The sequence below is a fragment of the Cervus canadensis genome, chromosome 9 (assembly GCF_019320065.1).
Source record: "Cervus canadensis isolate Bull #8, Minnesota chromosome 9, ASM1932006v1, whole genome shotgun sequence".
Taxonomy (NCBI): domain Eukaryota; kingdom Metazoa; phylum Chordata; class Mammalia; order Artiodactyla; family Cervidae; genus Cervus; species Cervus canadensis.
In genome coordinates, this window is record NC_057394.1 from 62,181,702 (window position 1) to 62,207,551 (window position 25,850).

A 25,850-nucleotide genomic window follows, 5' to 3' on the forward strand; every position below is an offset into this window, starting at 1 on the left:
AAGATCACTTACAGTCCAATAATTTTCAGTACCTTGAAAGGAATAATTAAAAAGAATAAGAATTGAGCCCCAGAAAGGCTCTGTCAGTTCTAAAAATAATTGGTTTTACTCTTCGATTTTTCAAAGTTTCATTTTTTTAGTGATGTCAACTGGCTCACCCCACAGTCATATACAAAAATATAATGGACTAAAACAACCTTTAATTTTTAGAGTAACAGAGTTTGAGACCCATCTAAACATTGAGATACACGGCTCTCAAAATTTTGAGAGAGTAGACATTTCTTTTAAAGCCCTAAATAATCTGGTAACCCTAAATAGAGACTTTTATTTTAGTAACTTTGGGGAATAATAACATTTTTTATTCTCAGGTAACTCCGGTCTTTAAGACCTCAGTTTTCAGTCACAGGAGTTCTAAATGCTAAACTTCAGTGTTTTAGTAGATGGAAGATGATTACCAGGAACATTAAAATATCTCCAAGTCAAATGACCATATAACTTCTACAAATATTTATTACTGTTACCTTTATAAATATTTATTACTTTGTTCATTTATTCAACCATTCACCAAATATTTATTCAGAACATACTAGGCAAAATACACAATAACTCTAAAATCCATTAAAAAGTACAAATATAGATTCATTTGAGGATTTTTGATAGCTCCCATTTTTTGAGGCACCAGAAACTAAAAGACACTTAATTTGAGATAGATCTTGAAACATTATATCTAACTTTGAAAGAAATAATGTATATTTTCCTAATGTGATTATGAAACTAAGAGACAAAAGGAAGTATTTGATTAGTTTAATGGGAGAGAAAGGCTTCCCAAACTAGCTGATCTCTGAGATGATGGAAAACAAGAAACTGTGCAAATGCCCTTTAAAAACTATCTCTGAGAAATACCAGTTGAATCTCAGAGGCTAAAAATTAGACATAATCCCTTCCTCCTTTTTTTAATTCTCTCTTGTTAAGTCTCTGCTCTATTTCTTTTGTCTTTTCTCATGGTTCAGACATAATTATACTTCATTTCTATGGCATTAATAAAGCCACATTAGAAACTACTCACAGAAAAAAATCAGTAGAAAAGGACAGAGGTACAACAGCAATAACAAAACAAAATAGAAAACTTTGTTGACAGAAAGGAAATAAAAAGGGTTTCTAGTATAAAGAATAACTAGTTCTCAAGGGCCTATTCAATGGCAAGGAGGGTCCTGCACCAAACACCGAACCCACAGCTGCAAGGCTACACGTCTAGACAACGATGAATGAATGCGGGGCACGGGAAGGCGGCTGTCCAGGAAAAAAAGACGACCTGCAAATGTTCCATTATGAGAAGGGAAGTGCACACAACAACTAATTACTGTGAATGAGTCAAATGTCCATGTGTTAACAGATACAGCTGAAAAAAGAAAAACAAAGCAAACGGCTGGGATTCCCTGGCAGTCCAGTGATTAGGACTCCACACTCTCATAGCCAAGGGTCTGGCTTCAACCCTTGATTGGGGAACTAGGATTCCACAAGCCACACGGCCTGCCCTCCACTTCCCCCCAAGAAAACTGTTAAGGAAAAACAAATTGAAAGGTATAAATTCAGTATGATCTCATCTACGAAAACCTGAAAGAAATATTCCATGTACACTGACACAGACATAACTAGATAAGGAAACAGAACATATAACACAAATGGAATAAAATATAAAATCTTATAAGTGATATTATCTATGGAGATGTTTAAATATTAGAAAGAATGGTACTTTTTTTCTCACTTAAAAAAATAGATATCCAGAATTAACATTTGTACTATAGCAGTGGGGATGGTGGCCAAAACAGTGAGTAGGTAGACCTGAGCTCACATCCTCCCACAGCGAACTCAAATTACAACACAGAGCAACTCTGGATAAGAATAATCTGAAGACTAGCTGAAAAGATTTTTTCGGTTGCAAATATTTTCTCCGGTTTGGAGGGTTATATTTTCATCTTGTTTATGGTTTCCTTTGCTATGCAAAAGCTTTTCAGTTTAATTAGGCCTTTTAGTTTAAAAGGCCCCGTCTGTCTGTTTTTATTTTCACTACTGCAACAGGTGGGTCAAAGAAGATCTAGCTGTGATTTATGTCACAGTGCTCTTCCTATGTTTCCCTCTAAGAGTTTGAGAGTGTCCGGGCTTACATCTACTTCTTTAATCCACTCTGAGTTTATTTTTCAAAGAAGCAACTGATAAGGGATTAACCTCCAAAAAATACAAACAGTTCATATATTAAAAATTTAATATATATAAATATATATTTATCAAAATATATGTATATAAATATATATATATATTTATCAAAATCAATATAAAAAATTTTTTAAAAAAGGATGGAAGGCCTAAATGGACACTTCTGCACAGCAGACACAGAGATAGATGGCCAAGAGGCAGATGAAAAGATGCTTAACTTCACTAATTACTAGAGAAATGCATATCAAAACTACAATGAGTTATCACCTCACATAGGTCAGAATGGCCATCATCAAACAATCGACAAACAATAAATGCTGGAGAAGAGGTGGAAAAAAGGGAACCCTCTTGTACTATTAGTAGGGATATAAATTGATGCAGGCACTATGGAGAATATTATGAAGCTTCCTTAAAAAACCTAAAAACAGAACTACCATATGACCCAGCAATCCCACTACAGGGCATATACCCTGAAAAAAAATCATACTTTAAAAAGACACATGCACACCAATGTTCACTGCAGCCCTATTCACAATACCCAGGACATGGAAGCAACCTAGATGTCTATCAGCAGATGAATGGATAAAGAGGATATGGTACATATATACATTGGAACAACACTCAACCATAAAAAGGAACACAACTGGGTCATTTGTAGTGATGTGGATGAACCGAGAGTCTGTCGTACAGAGTAAAGAGAAAAACAAATTCTATATTAATATACAAAAGACAAACGTACAGAAAATGGAAAAATGGAACAGGTGAACCTATTCGCAGGGCAGGAAGAGAGATGCGGATGTGGAGAATGGACGGACATATGGACACAGGGGTGGGGGGAGGAGGGTGGGATGGACTGGAAGATTAGGAATGGCATATATACACCACCGTGTGTTAAACAGATGGTGGGTGGGAATCTGTGATGACCGAGACGGGTGGGTTGGGGGGGTCCAAGAGGGAGAAGATATATGTATACGTATAGCTGATTCACTTCATCGTACATCAGAAAGTAACACAGTAAAGTAACTATACTCCAATTAAACTTTTTTTAAAAAGACCTTCTCCAACAGAAGGTATAAATAAGGAACCACAACAAGATCAGTAGGAGAGGCAGAGATGCCATATAGTCAAGACCCACATCCTCAGGAAGGTAGCCCACAGACAGGAGAATAAATCACAGCTGCAGAGACTTCCCTCAAGGAGCAAGGAGTCTGAGCCTAACCCTGGACTCAAAGCCTGGGGCTTGGGGGTCCTGCCTCAGGAACATGAGTCAGAATTTCTGGTTTTGAAGGACAGCAGAGCTTGCATTCAAGAGAACCAGAGGCTGCAGGAAACAGAGACTCTTCTCTTAAAGGGCACGTTCCAAATCAAAAGCACCTGGAAAGGAGCCTGATTCAGACACATCTGCTGGTCTTGGAGAGCCTTCCAGAGAGGCAAGAGGCTGTTGGCACTTACCCGGCTGACAGAGGCACTGGAGGAGCCATTCTTAGGAGTTTATTCTACCATGAGAACACCAGTGCTGACAGACACCATGCTGGAGTCCTCCCTCGAGTTTAGTGGTGCCTGGACCTGGCCTCACTAGTCAACTGTTCAGCACCAGTCCCGGGCTGCCCTACTCCAAGCAGCCAGCCTTGCAGGGACATAGCCTCACCCACCATCAGGCTAGCACCAGGCCCTGGACTTCCTGGGTCGTGCCGGCAGCTATACCAGGACACAGCCCTGCCCACCAGGGGCCAGCAGCCTCTGCACTAGGCAGAGTCTCCAATCCAACAGGCTGGGGACCTGTCACATCAGTGTACCCCCAGTAATCAGTCCCCCGCCCCCAACAGAAGGGCCCATGCAGCCCACAATGGGGAGGAATCCCTAGATCATTTAGCTCAGGTGAACAGAAGGGAGTGTGCACCTGGGCCCCGTAGATGTCTCCTACATAAATAAGGTCACATTTCCAAGATCAGGACATGCAATTGACCTACCTAACTTACATAAACAAAAACAGAGAACAGGCAAAATAAGGCAAAAGAGGAACAGGTTCAAAATGAAGGAACAAGGTAAAATCTTAGAAGGGCTAAGCAAAGTAGAGACAAGTCGTCTACCCAGTGAAGAGTTCAAGGCAATGATCATAAAGATGCTCAATGAACTTGGGTGAAGAATGGGTGAACACGGTAAAACGTTTAGCAGAGACATACAAAATAAAAAGAAGAAATAAGCAGAGGTGAAGAATACAATGACTGAAATAAAAAAGAAGGAAAGTACAGATTTCATGATACAGAGGAAAGGATCGGCAAGCTGGAAGACAGAGTAGCGGCAATCACTCAATTTGAACCAAAAAAGGAAAAAAAAAGATTTTAAAAAAGAGGATACATCAAGAGATCTATGGGACAATATCAAGTGTACTAACATTCTAAGGGTTCCCCCAAAAAGAAAGAAAGGGGGTAGAGAACTGATTTGAAGACATAATATCTAAAAATTTCCCTAACGTGGGAAAGGAAATGGACATCCAACTCTGGGAAGCTCAGAGAATATCAAACAAGGTGAACCCGAAGATGTCGACACCAAGATACATTAAAATTAAAATGGCAAAAGATAGAAAATATTAACAGCAACAAGAGAAAAGCAACTACATACAAGGGAACTCACAAAAGGCTATCAGCTAACATTTCAGCAGAAATTCTGCAGGTCAGAAGAATGACACTATATTTTCAGAGGGATGAAAGGAAAAAAAAAAAAAACAACCCACAATTAAAAATACATTACTCAGCAAGGCCATAATTCAGATTTGGAGGAGGGATGAAGAGTTTCAGAGACAAGCAAAGGCTGAAGGAGTCCAGGGCCATGAAACTGGCTTTATTTACATGCATCTGTGTGCTCAGCTGTGTCTGACTCTTTGTGACCCCAAGGACGAGGCTCCACTGCCCATGGAATTTTCCAGGCAAGAATGCTGGAGGGAGTTGCTGTTTCCTATTCCAGGGCATCTCCCCAACCCAGAGACAGAACCAGTGTCTCTAGCATCTCCTGCACTGGCAGGATTCTTTACAACTCTGCCACCTGGGGAGCCCCAGAAACAGGCTTTTCAAAAAATGTTACAAGAATTTCTCTAAGCAAAATGGTACAACTAGAAATATGAAAACTATAAAAGGAAAAAATCTCATTGGTAAAAGCAAACATACAGTAAAGCTGGCAGTATCAGGCTCCCTGGTTTCAAGCTATTATACAAAGCTACCGTCATCAAAACAGTATGGTGCTGGCACACAGACAGACACGTAGATAAAAGGAACAGAATAGAGAGCCCAAGAGTACACCTATGCTTATACGGGCAGCAGTCAGTGACAAACGGGGCAACAATAAACAACAGGGGTTAGGCAGCCTCTTCAGTAATGGTGTTGGGAAAACTGGACACCATGCAAAAGAACCAAACTGGACTACCTTTTCACACCACACAAAAAACAAACTCAGAATGGACTGAAAACTTAAATAACCTGACACCACAAAACTCCTCAAAGAAAACATAGGCTGTATACCCTTTGACACTGACCTTGGCAATAACCTTCTGGATATGTTTCCTTAGGAAAGGGAGACAAAAGTAAAACTTTAAAAACAGGACTGCATCAAGCTAAAAAACTTTTGCACAATGAAGGAAACTATTAACAAAATGAAGAGGCTGCCTAGTGAATGAGAGAAGATATTTGCAAATGAATCTCTGATACAGGGTAAATATCCCAAATATATAAAACTCATATAACTCAACATCAAAAAATGAACTACTGACTGAAAACTGTGCAGAGAACCTGAAACATTTTTTTTTTCAAAGAAGACATATAGATAGCAACAGACACATGAAAAATGCTCAACATTACCAGTCATCAGGAAAATGCAAAGTAAAATCACCATGAGCTATCACCTCACACCTGTTGGAATGGTTATTATCAAAAGACAAGTGTTGGTGAGGATGTGGAGAAAAAGAAGCCCTAGAAAACTGTTGGTGAGAATGTAAATTGGTACAGTCACTATGGAAAGTAATATGGAGGTTTCTCATAAAACAGAACTACCGTATGATCCAGCAATTCCACCTCTGGGTGTTACTCTGACAAAAACAGTGATTTGCAAAGATATATGTACCCCTATATTCAATGCAGTGCTATTTATAATAGGCAAGATATGGAAACATGTTAAATATCAATAGATAGATGGATTAAGGAAGTGGTACATGTATAACTGGAATATGAGTCATACAAAAGAATGAAATCTTGCCATTTATGACAACATGGGTGGGCCTGGGGGGTAATGTGGTCAGTGAAATAAGTCAGACAAAGAAAGACAAATGCTGCATGAGTTCATTTATATATGGAATCTAAAAACCAAAACAAATGAGCAGATGTAAAAGACACAGATACAGAGAACAGAATGGGTGATCACCAGAGGCGGGGGCGTTGAGGGAAGACTGAAACAGTTGAGAAAGATAAAGAGGTACAATCTTCCAATTACAAAAAAGAAAAGAAAAAGTGAGCCTCAGGGAGGAAATGTCCAGCATGGGAAATATAATTAGTTATATCGTAATATCTTTGTCTGTTGACAGATGGTAATTAGACGTATCATGGTGATCATATTGCAATGTACAGAAATACTGAATCACTATCTTGTGTACCTGGAATTAGCATAATGAGATAGGTCAGTTATACCTCAATTTTAAAAAACTCTAAACACTGGGAAGAAATACATAAAAATGCTAATAATGATGGGTATCTCTGCGGGGGTGGGGGGGTAGGTATCTTTGGTGGTTTTTAATTTTTACCTTATGTTTTTATGTATTGCTAGTTTTATGTAATCAACATGTATTGTTTATAAAATTGGAAAGAAAACAAATCTACTTAAAATAAAAATAATAAAATAAAACATGGCAGTAAATAGACTTTATTATTTTCTGTAGGTTTAAATTACTTCATAATAAAATTTAATGTATTTTAAAATTTTGTGGTTTAAAAGAAGCATCCTGTAGAAATTCAGGCAATTAGAAGGAACTATTCCAATAGGTCCAATTTTCTTATTGTTGAGCCTGGACTATACAAGGCTGATTATTTTCCATCTTTATCAAGAGGAACAATGGAATATTAATATAAGAGAAGAAACTGTCCTTGATACAAATCACTGGCACTTTTGGCAAATGGATAGTCATTTCTAGAAGGAAGTGAATTATCTGAACATATTAGTAATTATACTGAATCCTGTAGCTTCCAAATGAGTGTTTCAACTCACACACTATCCACGAAGATTACTCTTTTTCTTCCTTACTGGGTATGAATATGAAGCTTTAGGGGCATGATCAATGGATTTTACATTTTCATTGCTGCTAAACATGCGTAATTACAGTCTGGATTTCACAATAACAATTGTCACAGTGGTAAGGAATCCGCCTGCCAATGCAGGAGATACAAAAGACGTGGGTTCGATCCCTGGGTTGGGAAGATTCCCCTGGAGGAAGAAATGGCAACCCGCTCCAGTATTTTTGCCTAGAAAATTCCATGGACAGAGGAACCTGGTGAGTTACAGTCCATGGGGTCTCAAAGAGTCGGACACGACTGAGCGACAGCATGCACAAAGTACTGACTAGCTGTGCAAGACCACAACTGACTTTTTATTTTAAATTCCTCACAAAACTTCTTAGATTCAAAATTGCCATTAGACATTTTCTAATGCAATTCCAAGTAACTCCTTGGGTGCTGGGGGCCTCCAGCAAGAAAGTAAGCCCCAAACATTTTAACTTTGGATCACATGTAATTTTTAGAATTAATAGCAAGAGTCAGAGCATTTCCTTGGTTTTTAAATCATAGTGGTAAATAAGTTGGAAACATTTCCCTAGTGTGAGGCGAGACTCACTTGAGATATATTGTTAAACATGAAGGGAGAAAATATATCACAGACACAAGTGGTATTACACAGCACACCATTTTTCTGAAAACATAGTCTCCATGCATGAGCATCAGATATATACCCACCATAAGAGAGCATATTGACCTATAATTTTCAATATTACATCCTTGTATTTTTTATTATATGCTATTTTTCAACTAGTAGAGGAACATGGTCTCATAAAGCTAATATTTATTCTTTCATGTTTATGGAGCTAGTGGTGCACTTCAGGAAATGAGAAACTCGAGAAGCCAAATAGAACTCAGTGTCCTGAATGCCCAAGAAGGGAGGACAGGAAAACCGCCATGTCTAAAAAACAGCAGGACCAGAAACTTGGCTATAAAGCTTTAAATAATTCAACAACACAAGCTAAGGGGAGCCTTTGGCATTATTTCTGTCTCTATAATAGTAGTCTTTTTTTATAGATGCTAAATCTTATGTAGGAGTCTTCATTTCAGCAGAAAGCAAAGAAAAAGAGTCCTTTAGTCTAGTTCCCATGTGCAACTCTGCACTTGCTATTTGTATTTTGTGCAAGCCAAGGCAGACAGTACATGTAACCCACAAAACAACCAAGATACCCCAAACTATATTTCTAAGTCACGAAATACCCTTCATCTTCTTATTAAGTAAACTATATGACAAGCTCCCCTGGTGACTCAGTGGTAAAGAATCCACCTGCCAATGCAGGGGACATGTGTTCAATCCCTGCATTGGGAAGATCCCATGGAGAAGGAAAGGCAATCCATCCCAGGACTCTTGCCCGGGAGATCCCACGGACAGAGGGGCCTGGTGGGCTACAGTCCATGGGGTCGCAAAGAGAGACATGACTTGGTGACTCAGCAACAACAAAACTCTGTACTAGGGAATTCAATGACTCCTTGTGTTAAAGAAAATAGCAGCAAATGAGAATTTGTTTTCCTATGGAAAGGTTGTGCCGGTATTAATGGTTAATGTCTCAAGAGATCAGAGCCTTAACAAAGCTTTTATGGGAAACAGTTCCCAAAGCCCACTGTTTCTATGCCCTTTCCTTTTCATGGAGAGCCTCACTTGAGGTTTTGGAAGAAGCCAGAGAAATAAAAGGCAGCAAGTCATGACCCCATTCTCTGCATGCAGGAAGAATGAAAGGGGATGGGGGGGATGGCGGAAGGTAAGTGAGGGACAAGACAGAAATGTGGATGGAAGGTGGGTGAGGAGGGCGTATCAGGTCTGATGGGAGAGAGAGTTCTGGCTGCTGTAAGTTCAGTTCAGTTCAGTTCAGTTGCTCAGTTGTGTCCAACTCTTTGCGACCCCATGAATCGCAGCACGCCAGGCCTCCCCGTCCATCACCAACTCCCGGAGTTTACTCAAACCCATGACCATCGAGTCAGTGATGCCATCCAGCCATCTCACCCTCTGTCGTCCCCTTCTCCTCCTGCCCCCAATCCCTCCCAGCATCAGGGTCTTTTCCAAGGAGTCAACTCTTTGCATGAGGTGGCCAAAGTACTGGAGTTTCAGCTTCAGCATCAGTCCTTCCAATGAACACCCAGGACTGATCTCCTTCAGGATGGACTAGTTGGATCTCCTTGCAGTCCAAGGGACTCGCAAGAGTCTTCTCCAACACCACACTTCAAAACCATCAATTTTTCAGTGCTCAGCTTTCCTCACAGTTCAACTCTCACATCCATATAAGACCACTGGAAAAACCATAACCTTGAACAGACAGACCTTTGTTGGCAAAGTGATGTCTCTGCTTTTTAATATGCTATCTAGGTTGGTCATAACTTTCCTTCCAAGGAGTAAGTGTCTTATTTTCATGGCTGCAACCACCATCTGCAGTGATTTTGGAGCCCCCAAAAATAAAGTCTGACACTGTTTCCACTGTCTCCCCATCTATTTTCCATGAAGTGATGGGACGAGATGCCATGATCTTAGTTTTCTGAATGCAGTAAAGGACCCGTTAAAATCCCTATACGCTGATCCTTGAAGTCAGCCTATGACACGGGGCAGAGAGCTGAAACTGGGATGCATGGCACAGATGCAAGTGAAAAACTACTCCTTTGCTCCTTACCTTTCCTAGTCTCCCCGTGGATTGCAGATGCTCTGCCCCTTCCCTCTCTCCGTGACTGAGCTGATGTCACCGTTGTGACACCAGCCCCACCATTTCTGCCATGGTCTGGGCCCTCTCCTTTCGGTAGGTCCCCAGAGCTCTCCACTCTCTCCTATTTTCCTGCACTGAGTTCTGAGGTTATCGCCCCCAGATCCATGTTCCTATATCAAACAACAGTAACCCCCTCTAGACACCAAATCAGAAATTCTGGTTCTTCAAAAGAGCATCCATATACACGTGTTGGTGTGATTTGAGACAGCTGAAAAGTCAATGCAAGCCCAGAGTTTTCAGAAGAACAATAGGGTGGGAAGAGGGTGGCACCCAGAGTTAAAAAGTGGGGACCGGGCCAACCTCACCATTTGCTCAACTCTGCCCATTTTGGCATGTTCAGTTCTTGCTAGAGACTCTGTGGTCTGGGCAGTCCTGGTCCTCCTCAATAGGGATGTGAGGAGGAGGTCTGAATCTGGTTATCACACCGACCAGGGACTGGGGGCAGGGGCACTGCTGGTCTTCAGTTTCTGGAAGGCAGGGCTGCTAACCTTTCTAAAATCTGTGGGCTGATCTTACATCATAAAGAAAAAAATCCCCCTGGGACCTCCCCAGTGGTCCAGTGGTTAAGACTCTGCACTTCCAATGCAAGCAGGGAAGGTTCAATCCCTGGGCAGAGAATTAACATCCCATGTGCCATGTCAAGAAAAAAATTTTTTTTTTAAAAAAAGAAGCACTCCCTTCAAAATGTCAATAGTAGCCCCACTGAGGAGCACCAACAGATGACTTTTAATGCTCCAGCAACATGTCTGCATTGTCAAACTTAAGTAGAATGTAGAGAATTTAAGAAACTCAGAACAAAACTCTGAGGGTAAAGAAATTTGTGGGTTGTACGATCTCATGGGAAAGGTTCAGAAAAATGTGTTTCTCTCTCCTGAAGAGGAAAAGGATGACTTGAGACTTGAGTCTGTAATGATGCAGGGGGACTCTGACCAACACATTCCCTGTCTGGTGGCAGAAGAAATAAACTGCGGCGCGAGGAGTTCAAGAATCCCTTAGGCTTTTAGAGAAGGAGGCTCTAAGAAAGGAGAATCTGTATTAGGATTCAAAAGGAAAGTGGATACGTAGTATGAAGGTCTGAAGACAAACAGATTCTTGTTGGTTTCAGATGGTTCAAGTGGGATCCTGCTTGCAGAGTAGGCAAGGGCATTTGGGTCACTTGTCAAGTTCTTCCCAGCGCCTCTTTTTAATACAGATACTCTTTGTTACGTCTATAGCGTCTTACCAGACTGGAGAGTTAAAGGTGGAAACACAACTTCCCATCTTCCCACTCCCCCATACACACGCCTCATCCTTCAAAGAAAGTCAATCATGGGGCCCAGCAATGAAGGATACAGTGGGAAAACTGGAGGCTAGCCCGGCAGGGAAGTGAAATCCACTTTGATTTCTCAGTAGAAATAAAAGAAATTAAAAAAGACACACACACACATAGTAGAGAGCTATTTAGGGGAGAAAACATTTGTCACTGTGGACAGAATGAAAGTCCAACCGAATGAAATAAACGCCTGTGGAAAAAGACATGTCATTCCAGGGAAAGAACTACGTTCCTTCTTCCATGCTTTGTTTAGCTTTTGTGCACTCAGTGTACAAAGCTTTATTTGTGTGCTTGATCATTTTTTCATCTATGAAAGAGGCGTGGATTAATTTCAGCCTTTAGGTGGGTCTTATATCAGAAAGTACTTTCAAAATAAAAGCGAGTTACTTGGTAGCATCTCAGTAGCAGAGCAAGCGTTTCTGAAATAAAATGCTTGTTGTGCTAGCAAGCTTTGTCCTTAAGTGAGCAACAATATAGCTAGTAATCTTTTAAGCTGTTAACACATACGCATTAAACAACCACCATGTTCTACCATAATAAATCATACAGTGAGTACCCCTTGTTAGGGCTAAAGGAAAACATTTTGGCTACTGAGATTGTATAAGTTGAAAAATGTCAAAATGATAACACTAGTTGATATTGACAGACGCAGTTTTGATTTTCAATGTTTCAAAGCATAATTTATCTGCAAAGTCTTAGCTAATTGAAAGTACTTAACCAAATCTGATATATGTACACACTTAATATAAATTCATTGAATTTATTCAGTTAGAATTTACAAACACAGAAATAAAACTTGTTTATGCCAACATAGGGGATATGTTATTTCTAATATCCTTGTAACATCCCACAGAGTATATAATAATAGATATTAGAAACAGCATATCGAATTTCTTCTCATTTATATCTGTCTCCCGGTGAAATCAAAGGATTACAATCTGTACATAATCTACTTCCAGAGTTCTTATTGCAATAGGGTAAGACTATTACCCCATCTTAAAAGTATCCTTGAAAATTAAGAATAACTTCATGAGACAAACGGTAAACTTAACACAAACCTTAAGAGCTCCAGGAGATGAGAAGACAAATGTGTTCGCTGGGGACGTGACTGAAACCAAGTATTCACAAAACTCTTTCAAATGGAAGCTGTTCACAAAGGAAGTCCCATGGAAGACAGTGGAACTTCGACATGCCAGATGCTTCTGGAAGGAGAGAAAAGCACTCCATTAGGACATGTCCGAAGTACTGTGACTGTCAGAACCGGCCACTGTGGTCAGAACGTGCTAGAATAACATCTACCACTATTGTTATAAGCATTAATTGCTATTAGTTTTGCATTCCCAGATCATCATATTCATAAATGGCAACGTGGGATGGCAACCTTTTCAGCACTGTCTCTAGAAATGACCAAGGACCAGCACTATTTTGTACCTAAGTGAATCAGCTTTCCTCCTCCTCTAACCAGATGAGGGTTGAAGGACAGTGCTCAGCATGAAGGTGGCAACACGGATCTTCACTGGGAGTTCACCAGCTGCAAGACCCCAGGCACAGGCTCTCTGATGTGAGGAATAGCCCTGCCATTGGAGGGCACTGGCTCCATTTCCCAGATGAGAAAACAAAGGCACAGATTCCTGAGATCAGGCTCAAAACCGGGGCATCGAAGCCCAAAAGGCCTCTTCCCTCATTTCCCTCTGTGGTCCGTGTGATTTAGAAAACTGGTTCACTCGGTGCAGTTGCTATGGAGAACAGTATGGAGCTTCCTTAAAAAACTACACGGAGTCACCATATGATCCCACAATCCCACTCCTGGGCATACATCCGGAAAACAGGGCAACTCTGCACCCCAGGGTTCACCGCAGCACCATTGACCACAGTCAAGGTATGGAAGCAATCTACATGTCCATCAACAGATGAATGGATAAGAAGATGTGGCACCTACATATTATGGGGTATTACTCAGACATGAAGAAGAATGACATAATGCCATTTGCAGCAAGATGGATGGACTTAAAGAGCATCATACTAAGTGAAGTTAACTCAGACAGAGACAAATACCATATGACATCATTTAGATGTGGAATCAAAAAAAATTATACAAACGAACAATACTTACAAAACTGAAAAAGACTTACAGACATAGAGAACAAACTTATGGTTACCGAGGGGGGAAGTGTGGAGGAGGGGGACAAATTAGGTGAATGGGATTAACAGATAGAAACTGCTATATATAAAATTAGATAAACAACAAGGATCTACTATACAGCTGCTGCTGCTAAGTCGCTTCAGCCGTGTCCGACTCTCTGCGACCGCATAGACGGCAGCCCACCAGGCTCCCCCGTCCCTGGGATTCTCCAAGCAAGAACACTGGAGTGGGTTGCCATTTCCTTCTCCAATATATGAAAGTGAAAAGTGAAAGTGAAGTCACTCAGCCATGTCCGACTCTTAGCGACCCCATGGACCACAGCCTACCAGGCTCCTCCGTTCATGGGATTTTCCAGGCAAGAGTACTGGAGTGGGGTGCCATTGCCTTCTCCACTACTATACAGCACAGGGAACTATAACCAATATCTTGTAATAACCTATAATGGAAAAGAGTCTGAAAAAAAATATGTATATAATGGAATCACTCTACTATATACCAGAAACTAACACATCATTGTAAATCAACTACACTTTAAAAAAAAAAAGAAAAATATTTCATAAATAGAATTTTGACAGGGGAACAGGTTATACTGCAATATACTAGATGAACTCACATATTACTAAACTGATAAGAAAATTCCTCTCCTACTTTGCTTTAGTTTGATATCAGACATTGTCTCACGGAGTCAGGGCTCACGGAAATGCAGACACCCAGCTCTACACAGTGCACCTTCTCTCCCACCTTCTTCCTGATGCAAAGAGACTTCTTTGGAGCCCCAGGTCTCCTGGGGTGGTGGGGCAGGTTTGTGTGTGCCCTGTGACATCAGAGACACCAACATGAAGGCCACATCTTCCTCTGGTGCCTCCAGGTGAAACACAGTTCCTTCGTTGGCCAGGGGAAAGAGGACATCGCCTTTGCTTAAGGAGAACAGCGTCCCTGAAGCAGGGATGGAGCCTGCATCCTCTGTGATGCTCTCTCTGAGTGACAGGACTGTATCTCCTCGTAGCTGTGTTCATCTATGAGGGCCAACTGACAGGTCTTGGCAGAGCTCCATCTATTGATAGATTTCTTCTCTTATTTTCAGTCAAGTATCTACATGTTTTGGGTTGTTCCGGTGCCAAGAGCTGACCCTCTATCAGTTTTCCTAGCATCCATGTTTATGGTGCGTTTCATATTTACTACCCTGTAATCAATCACTTCAAAATTCCCCTCGAAGTACCAGCTTTTAATGGCATTGTCTTCTGTACAAGCCTTGGAACTGTTAGCCCATATCCACACTGTCGTTGGGAAGCTTTTCAGAAAGGCTACAGAGGGATGAAGAAGGTCATGCGAAACTTTAAAATCTTTTTATTTTATTTTAGGCAACAAAAGCTTACGGCATGAATAAAGAATAAGGAAGAATGACTGACAGCATTTTCAGAGCTCTTCAGAACTGGAGACTAGGATTACCACATGGGGCCAAAAGAAAAAACCACGGAGCCAAACACAGCCAGTTTATCTCTGCATAAAAGAAGGAAGGAGGGCTCGACAGAGGACAGGGAATGGAAGTCTGTGGGCCACAGAATCTAAGCTAAATGACAAGAATACAAAATAAACAGCAACTGTTGCTAAAACTTCACAGACTAGCACTCTGATTTCTTCACACCGCTTAAAAACAAAGGTTCACCTGGAATGCCTAAACTTTTGGATTGTGTTTTCCATAAAATATTGATGGCACTTTCCAAGCAGTCACTCAGCCACATTTTGCTGCAGACTTTATTTTTTAAATTTTTTGAAATATAATTGATTTTCAATGTTATGTTAGTTTCAAATATACAGCAGCATGATTTAATTATATCCATATATAAACACACATGTATATAAACATAGATTCCTTTTTACATTCTTTTCCATTAAAGGTTATTACAAGATGCTGAGTACAGTTCCCGGTGCTACACAGTAAGTCTTTGTTGGTTATCTATTTTTTATGTGCCGCTGTTATTGAGTCGTGTCCGACTCTTTTGCAACCCCATGGACTGTAGCCCGCCAGGCTCCTCTGTCCATGGGATTTCCCAGGCAAGAATGCTGGAGTGGGTTGCCATGTCCTCCTCCAGGCTATCTTCCTGATCCAGGGACTGAACTGGGTTTCCTGCACTGGTAGTTAGATTCTTTACCACTGAGCTATTAGGGAAGCCCCCTTTTGTATATATTAGTGTGTATATTTTAATCCCAAACTCCTAGCTTACCTGTCGCCTGCTTTCCTCTATGGTAACTGTAAGTTTGTCTTCTATATCTATGAGTCTATTTCTGTTTTGTAATTAAGCTTATTTGTATCATTTTTTAGATCCCTCATAGAAGTGTTATCATATGATATCTGTCTTTCTCTAAGCCAGACAGAGAAAGACAAATATCATAGTGCCTACTTTTGAGTCATCAACATGTCGGAAAATTCCAAGAATACTGGAAAAAAGCAACACCGTTTTTCCCTCAAGCATCTTACTGGTTTGGAACAGGATGCTACTTGGATGTCAAAAAGGTTAAGAAGGAGGTATTAGTATGTGGTTGAAAGAATGGGGCCTGGACCAGACTGCCTGGAGCTGTTCTTGTTTCATAAGTTCCTAGCTGTGTGATCTTGGGCAAGGCACCTAAGACTCTTCAACCCTGGCTTCCTCCTCAGCCAGATGCAGAAATGATACACTTCCCATGTAAGTTGCTGTGAGCATTAAGTAAGATAACCTATATAAAGAGCTATAAAAGAGTCAGACATGACTTAGCAACTAAACGACAAACAACATAAAGTGCTCGGCACAATAAGAGGAGCGTGGTAAGAATGTATCAGTTGGTACTGAGGTGTAAGTAGTAGTAATATTATATAACAGAGCACAATGACGTCAGTGAGGGAAGAAGTGCTCCGAAGCTTTGAAAAGACTGGAGATCCTCTTTCTTGGGGACGAGGGGGATAGTGAAAGTGTCAGTGAAGAAGGTAGCATTTAAGATCAGCCATAAGTGAACACACACAAATAATGAGGCTTTTACAGAAATCCTCTAATGACAATTGAAAAGCTAAAAAATTAGCTACTTGAGAAAAAAAAATGGTCCATGAAATTAGACATTATTTTCCAGGATCTCGTGTGAAAGTGGGTATCTATCATAACCACCCGACCAGGGAATAATACAAAGAAGGAGAATCTATGTATTGCTACGAAGAAAGATACAATGACCCGCTGGGTCCTATTCTATTCAACTGTAATCCAAAATGACACCAGGGCTTTTAATGGAACTTGGCACACTCTGGACACACCATTTCTAAACTTAGCATCAAATTTAAGTCACAGGGCTTGTGACTCAAATCTCCAACGTGACCTTTACAGGGCATTGTTCAAGGAAACACACCTGTCGCCATGCACAGAAACTATATGCCCTTTTATTCCCGAAAGTATGATGAAAAGATGCCCCATATTGCTACAGGCACAGAGCCACAGAAGGATTCCGACTTTGACTCTCTAGAAGCAATGAAAACAAAGACTCTATTTGATTTTGTATCCTTCATGTAGAAATGCTGTCTTATCGCATTAGTGAACATTCCACTTTCCCCTATATTCTGGACTTTATTTAATTCAAAAGAAGCTTGGCAGGAATCTCGTCATTTGTGGATTTAAAACACAGTGCCTCTGAATAAATCCCCCTTTCAAGGGCTTACTGAGCCACGCTACTCTATCCTTGTCAGACCCACAGAATATTTCACTGAACAGCAGAGCTGAAAGCACACTCAAATTCCCCAACACCCTCTCTGCTTCCCAGCCCTGGGAGGTGTGCTGAAGGAGGGTGGACTTTAAAAGACGCAGATGATGAATTCCCATCCCACCCTTGTTTATTTCTTCCACTGAATTATGGAATCCTGTCAGCTCCTCTTCCCATTCACCCAACTCATGACATCACATCTCATAAGCTTTTTGCTGGTGTCCTACAAACAGTCAAAATATCTGGCATCCTCTTTGGTCTATGGTGGTGATCATGAATATATAAATGAAAAATTTGTAATGTAACTATATATTCATGCACTACTCAGTAACTTTCTGTGAAATTAAAAGATGCTTGCTCCTTGGAAGAAAACTATGACAAACCTAGACCATGTATTAAAAAGCAGAGACATTATTTTTGCCAACAAAGGTCTGAATAGTCAAAGCTATGCTTTTTCCAGTAGTCATGTACAGTGTGAGAGTTAGACCATAAAGAAGGCTGAGCGCTGAAGAATTGATGCTTTTGAACTGTGGTGCTGGAGAAGACTCTTGAGAGTCCCTTGGATAGCAAGGAGATCAAACCAGTCAATCCTAAAGGAAATCAACCCTGAATATTCACTGGAAGGACTGATGCTGAAGCTCCAAAACTTTGGCCACCTGATGCGAAGAACTGACTTATTGGAAAAGACCCTGATGCTGGGAAAGATTGAAGGCAGGAGGAGAAGGGGACAAGAGAGGATGAGATGGTTGGATGGCATCACCGAATCAGAGGACATGAGTCTGGGCAAACTCTGGGAGATACAGGACAGGGAAGCCTGGCGTGCTGCAGTCCATGGGGTTGCAAAAAGTCGGACATGACTGAGCAACTCAACAACAACCAACTTAGTAACTTACAATGTCTCCCTGTTTTCTTAAGGATCAGATCTATGTCCTCATTAGGAATACCTGTTTCCACCATTCTCTGTAAGCTCAAAACATACTACTTCTGATCCAAATCCTTGGGTCAACTAAAAACTGTCTGATCATTATACTACAGTGAATCTCGACTAGGGATGCACCAAAATTACCCAGGTCAACTAAACTGGAATCACCAGGGGAAAGCTGTCACTATATGCATTTTTCAAATGCTCCATAGATGCTCAGATGTACATGGCTTGTGAAGAACTACTGCTGCTGCTTCTCCTCCTCCTCTTGGTGTATGAACCAACCCAGCACAGCTCAGGGAAGCCTCTCCTTTTAAGTGAGTCTTCCCAAGCCACAGCAATATTCATCCTTTCTCTAGTTGCTCATCACAGAGCTAAAACATTTCAAACTAGAAAGGATCTTCCATTGATTCTCTTGACTGACTCTATTCCAGTCTTCACACACTTATGTGATCCCCTCTCCATCCCCACCTTGAGTGTGGGTGAGACCTAGTCTTCTGATGAACAAAGTATGGCAAAAGTGATGGACGTGACCTCTCTCTTGCCCTCTGACCCTAACGATGCCAGCTGCCATGCTGGCAATGCTCTGTGGAGAGGCCCCCTGGCAAGGGTCTGAGGCCCCCAGTCTATCCAGCTGTTAGGAACTGAGCCCTGCCAACGATCACTGGGTGAGCTTGGAAATGGATCCTGGTCCGGTTAAGCCAGGGGAACTGCAGATCAGCCCCAGCTGGGATAACTGTGCGTCTGACCGACACCCTGATTGAAGCCTGGTGAGGGACCACAAGCCGGAGGACTGCCCTGGGTCACGCAGATTCCTGACTGTGATTGTTAGTATCACGTGTCATTTGGCGAGGCCACAGCACTCAGATATCTAGTTCAACACCAGTCTGAATGATGCTGTGAAAGGGTTTTTAGGTGAAATTAACATTTAAATCAGTAGATGCTAAGTAAAGCAGACTAACCTATGTAGTGCTGGTGGGTCTCATCCAATCAGATGAAGGCCTTAAAAGAGAACCATCTGAGGTCTCTTTGAGAAAGAGGTATTGTGCCTACAGACTGCCTCTGGACTTGAGCTGAAACACAACTCTTCCTTGGATCTCCACTCTGCCCTGCAGATTTTGGACTTGCCAGCCCCCATAATCACATGAGGTAATTCTCTGAAATAAAGTTCTCTACGAATAGGTAAAGATACTGATATATATACGTGTGTATCTCTATATATTTGTGTATGTGTGTGTATAAAGGAAAAAGGTTGAGCATCCAAGAATTGATGCTTTTGAACTGTGGTGCTGGATGAGACTCTTGAGAGCCCCTTGGACTGCAAGAAGATCCAACCAGTCAATCTTAAAGGAAATCAACCCTGTATATTCTTCATAAAGACTAATCTGATGCTGAAATTCCAATACTTTGGCCACCTGATGTGAAAAGCCAACTCACTGGAAAAGACCCTGATGCTGGGAAAGATAGAAGGCAAAAGAGAAGGGGGAGGCCAATAATAAGATGGTTAGATAACATCACCGACTCAATTGACATGAATTTCAGCAAACTCCAGGAGATAGTAAGGGACAGAGGAGCCTGGTGGCCTGTAGTCCAAGGGGTCACAGAGAGTCAGACACGACTTAACTGAACAGCAATGTGAGCGTGCATGTGTGTGTGTGTATGTGCGTGCGTGCGCATGAGCATGTGTGTGCACGTGTGTGTGCATGTGTGTGTGCACGTGTGTGTGCATTGTGTGTGCGTGTGTATTCATACTCTACACACATGCACCCTGTTGGTAGTATTTCTCTGGGGAATCTGTTAGGTTTCAGGGTAATTTGTTAAGCAGCAATACATGACTAATATGAGACTCCTCCCCCTCCATAGCACTAACCACACTGAATTATAATTACTTTTTAAATTCCTCTCTAATTAGGGCTTCAAGCTCTGTCAAGGCAGGCATCATGTTCACCATGCTTGGAACCAAACCTGTACCTCTCAGTATTATGTCTGGTATATGTCCGGGGCCCAATACATATTTTTTAAATAAACAAGTAAGTGATAAAACGTTAGCAGCAGTGTCTTATATCACAAAAAATAAAAAAGATGCAAAACAAAACAAAAAACGAGACAATTCTGGAACTAAAATTGTTACTGTATACAAGTACAGGTTCCTTCAAAAGGGTTACTAATCAATGTGAAAAATTTTTAATGACACATATATTCATTTCCTGTAGAGATGAGAGAGACTGTGACACATTTGGAGACTGCAGAGGAGAATTTACAGAGCTGGAGAATAAGACTAGGGTGTAAATTCCAGAATAACAAATTTGAAATTTTGTCAACTGGCCTAGAGCTACCAGAAGTGTTCTGGTTTCAGATGGATTTTGACCAGGAGTGTGTTTTTGAGGATAAATGTGGCATCAGTGTTCCGAATAATTAAAAAAAAAAAAAAAGGAGAGGACTATTGCTAAGAGAGTGAAATAGAAATATAGTTGTGAAAGTATAAAGGAAGGCCTAGATGGAAGGAAAAAAAGCAGAGAATAGAGGAAATTCCATAAATTAGATGGAAATCATGATAAAATAGAAGAAATAATCAAAGCTGCAAGAATATTTTAAGCCTGGGTTTGACAAAAATTGTGAGACCACTGACATAATGTGGAAATTCAAGAGGGGGAACTGGTGTGTGAGCACAGGCCCAGGAGAGTGGAATGGGATAATCCATGCTGCTCTAAGGTTTAGAAGGCACATTCCTTTCCATGTTCATGACTATTGAACACCCAAGATTTAATAAATCTTTCCCCAAAGATCAGTACAGAATAGAGTATGTCTACAATTTCTTTCAAGCGGCATATAATTTACATGCAGTAAAATGCACAGATTTTAAGCATACATTTCAGTGTGGAGCATCAGCAAACAGAACCAAACGTAACCAAACCACTAGTTAAGATTAACAGCCTTTTCATCACTCCGGAAAAGTGCCTTTCCGTCAAGCCCTTCCAAAAGGGGAGTTCTGGTTCCTATCACTGTCGGTGGCTTTGTCTGTACTTGAACTTCATATATACAGAATCATATATTATATGTTATTTTTTGTCTGGCTTCCTTTGCACCACAGTGACTATAATTTATTCTTGTTGTTAAGTCTATTCAGTTAATTCATCAGCATTAGTGTATAAAAATAACTGTATAAATGAGTATCATTCCATTGTAGGAAAACACCGTAACTTGTTACTCATTCTCCGGTTGATAGACACTGAGGTTGATCCAGTTTTCAGTCACTATAAAGTTATTACAAACACTCTGATACAAGGTTTTTTGTAAATATACACTTTCATTTCTCTTAAGTAAATAATCAGAGCGAGGCTGATGGGGCCTAGGGCAGGTACATGTTTAACTCTAAGGAACCACTAGTTCTTAGAGTTAAATGGCTGTAATATTTTACATTGGCTGTAATATTTTACATCCCCACCAGTCCTGACTGAGCATATTCCAATGTCCTTCCCGACATTCTGTGTCATCACTGCTTTTATTTGTAGCCAAGTCTAGGACGTGTGAAGTGGTACTTAACTGTGCATTTCCCTCACGACTAACGATGTCATTATTGATCTTCAAGTGTTTACTGGACGCTCTCATACCTTCTTTTGTGAAGGTTCTGTTCAAGCATTTTTGCCCCTTTGGGAAAAGGGTGTTTTCTGTCTTCTTAAAATGAGTTGTAAAGGTTCTGTAGAGATTCTGGATGCAATTTCTTTGTCAATCATATGTATTACACATTATTTTCCCTGTCTGTGGTATCTCTATTAATAATGTCTGTTTATGAAAGGAAATTCTTCATTTTGGCCAAGTCCAATTAATTGGTTTCCCCTATAGTGTTAGTGCTTTTGGTATTCTAAAAAATAGCTGCCATCTTTCTAAGACACTGGCCTACATTTTTTCCCAGAAGCTTTATAGCTGTTGCTTTCACGTGAAGGTCTACGATTAATCCTGAATTACTTCCTGTGTGAAAGTGAAAGTCATTCAGTCGTGTCCGACTCTTTGCAACCTCATGGACTATACAGTCCATGGGATTTTCCAGGCCAGAATACTGGAGTGGGTACCTGTTCCCTTCTCCAGGGTGTATTCCCAACCCAGGGATCAAACCCAGATCTCTTGCATTGTATGTGGATTCTTTACCAGCTGAGCCACAAGAGAAGCCCAGGAATACGGGAGTGAGGTGGGCATTAAGTTTCACTGTGTTTCAGCCCAGTTAATGAATGGTTCCAGCACCATCTGTTGATGGACCGTTTCTTTATTCCAATAAACTGCTTTGATATCTTTGTTGAAAATCAATTAACTATATAGTTGTTTATTTCCGATTCTGTTTCACTGATCTTTCTCTCTTACCTAATATTAGATTTTCTTAATTATTGGTGCTTTTAGAGTAAGCCTTAAAATCAGGAAGTGCCACACTGTCATTCATTTTTTAAAAAATGTTTGATTTGGACTTCCCTGGAAGTCCAGTGGTTAAGACTCCATGCTCCCAACACAGGGGGGCATGGGTTTGACTCCTGGTTGGGGAAGATCCCGTATGCCGCATTGCACAGCCAGAAAAGTAAAAAACAAACAAAAAAAAGAGAGAAAAAAGTTTGACTCAGTTTTTTAAAAAAGAGGAAGAAAATGTTTTGATTCTTGTAAGCCCCTATTTTTTCATATAAATTTTAGAAATTGTCAATTTATAAAACAAAACAAAAACCAAAACCCCTTTTTGATTATGGTAATCTATACACTATTTTGGGAAAACCAACATCTTAAAAATACTGATTGTTCCATTACATGTATAATATATATTTTTCCACTTAGGTCATCTTTAATTTTTATCAGAAATATTTTATAATTTTCAGTATTTAGGTACTGTGCTTTTCATTTAAATATATCACTATCTTATGGTATTGATATTATTATAAGTGGTGGTGTTTTTAATTTCATTTTCTAATTATTTCTTCACATATAGAAATACAATTGATATTTTACAATGACCTTGTATTCTGAGGCCTTGATAAATGGAACAGATTTCTGCTAAGTTCAAATAGATCTTTTTAGATTTCTTAGAATTTCCCAGATATGCAGTCATACCATTTGCAAACAGAGACAGTTCAATCACTTCTTCCTTTCCAATCTGTTAACTTCTAAAATTTCTTTTAGTAGCTAATCCTATTTCACTGGCTAGAACCTCGAGTTCAATGTTACATAGAATCAGTGAGAGTAGACATGGCATGCCTTCTTCTTGATTTAGAAGGAAAGAACTCAGTGCTTCAACTTTTTTTTTTTGGATGTATAGTTGGTTTACAATATTAAATGAGTTTCAGGTGTTCAGTATGGTGACTCAGAATCTTTACAGATTATACATTAAATGTCATTATGATGGCTATAATTCCCTATGTTGTGCAATATATCTGTGTTGCTCATCTATTGTATACATAGTAGTTTGTATCTCTTAACCTGTACCTCTATCTTGTCCTTCCCTCATTCCCTCTCCTCACTGGTAATCCCTAGTCTGTTTTCTGAATTTGTGAATCTGTTTGTTTTGCTATATACATTTGTCAGTTTAATTTTTAAATTCCACTTGTAAGTGGTATCACACAGTGTGTGTCTTTGACTTGTTTCACTAAGCATAATATTATCTAGGGCCACTCACATTGTTATAAATGGCAAAATTTCATTCTTTTCTTATGGATGAATAATATTCCACTACACACACACACACACACACACATACACAACTTAATCCAGTTGTCTGTTGATGGAATTAATGGGTATGTGAGTTGCTTCCGTGTCTTGGCTATTGTAGATAGTGCTATGAACACTGTGGCGCATGAATCTTATCAAATATAGTTTTCGTATTTTCCAGATATATACCCAGGAGAGGAACAGTTGGATCAATAGGGTAGTTTTATTTTCAGTTTTTTTAAGGACACTCCACACTGTTTTTCATAGTGACTGCACCAATTTACATCCCCACCAATAGTGTATGAAGATTCTCTTTTCTCCAGATCTTCAGCAATGTTTGTTATTTGTAGGCTTTTTGATAATAGCTAGTCTGACAGGCTGGAGAAGACAATGGCACCCCACTCCAGTACTCTTGCCTGGAAAATCCCATGGACGGAGGAGCCTGGTGGGCTGCCGTCTATGGGGTCACACAGAGTCGGACATGACCGAAGTGACTTGGCAGCAGCAGCAGTCTGACAGGCATGGGGTAATATCTTGTTCTTTTGATTTGCATTTCTCTAATAACTAGTTAAGATGAGCATCTTTTCATGTGCCTATTAGCCATATGTATGTCTTCTCTGGAAAAAATGTCATTTCGGGTCTTCTGTCCAATTTTTAATCCGGTTGGTTGTTTTTTTAGATATTGAGTTACATGTGCTATTTATATATTTTGGCTATTAGCCACCTGTTACATCATTTGTAAATATCTTCTCCCATTCCACAGGTTGCCTTTTTGTTTTGTTGATGACTTCCTTGGCTGAGAAAACCTTTTAAGTTTAACTAGGTGATTTTTTTTTTAACTTTTGCTTTTATTTCTTTTGCCTTAGATTCAGAAATGTACTAGTACAATTTATGTAGAGTGTTCTGCCTAGGCTCTCTTCTAGATTTATGGTTTCAGGTCCTACTTAGGTCACTGATACATTTTATCTTTAATCGAGTTTAATTTTTGTCCCTGGTGTGAGGAAATGTTCTAATCTCAGTCTTTTACAGGTAGCTGTCCAGTTTTCTCAGCATCACTTACTGAAGAGACGGACGGTCTTTTCCTCACTGTATATATTTTGCCTCTTTCTCTGCGGTTAATTGACCACAGATGCATGGGTTTGTTTCTGGGCTCTCTACTCTGTTGCATTGACCTTATGTCTGTTTTCATGCCAATGTCATGCTTTCTTGATTGCCGTACCTTTGTCATAGTCTGAAGTCTGGGAAGGTGATACCTCCCTGCAGCTCTGTTCTTTTGCTCAATATTGTTTTGATAATTCAGAATCCTTTTAGTAGTTCCAACAAATTCTACAATTATTTGTTCCAGTTCTGTAAAAATATGTCATGGATAATTTGACAGCGACTACATTAAATCTATAGATTGCTCTGGGTGGCCATTTTAACAATATTAACTCTCCCAGTCCAAGAGCATGGAATATCTTGTCCATTTCTTCTTATCATCTTCAATTTGTTTAATCAATATTTTTATAGTTTATAGAACATAGGACTTTCATCTCCTTGGTAAGTTTTCTGATGCAAATTAAAACAGGACTGCTTTTTTACTTTCTATTTCTGATAGCTCTTTATTGATGTACAGAAAAGTACCAGATTTCTGCACTATTAATTTTGTATCCTGCAACTATCATCCTTTTTCTATATCACTGCATTCTATTCCTAATTGTGAATTAGATATTTTTGCATTTATGGTCATGATAGATGTCAATATGTAATTTTTTAAACCGTGTCAGCACTTCATATTAAAGTAGTGTATATCTCAGAAAATGACTTAGGAAGTGTTCTACTC

The 25,850-nt window shown here is 40.1% G+C and overlaps 1 protein-coding gene across 1 annotated transcript in view; it reads right to left on the reverse strand.

Moving 5' to 3' along the window:
* Positions 1-25,850, reverse strand: part of ENOX1 (ecto-NOX disulfide-thiol exchanger 1) — a 478,202-nt gene that overhangs the window by 311,944 nt on the left and 140,408 nt on the right. Inside the window, exon 2 of the mRNA XM_043478063.1 lies at positions 12,623-12,766. The gene's annotated coding sequence lies outside the window, so the exon portion shown is untranslated. The remainder of the gene's footprint in view (positions 1-12,622; positions 12,767-25,850) is intronic.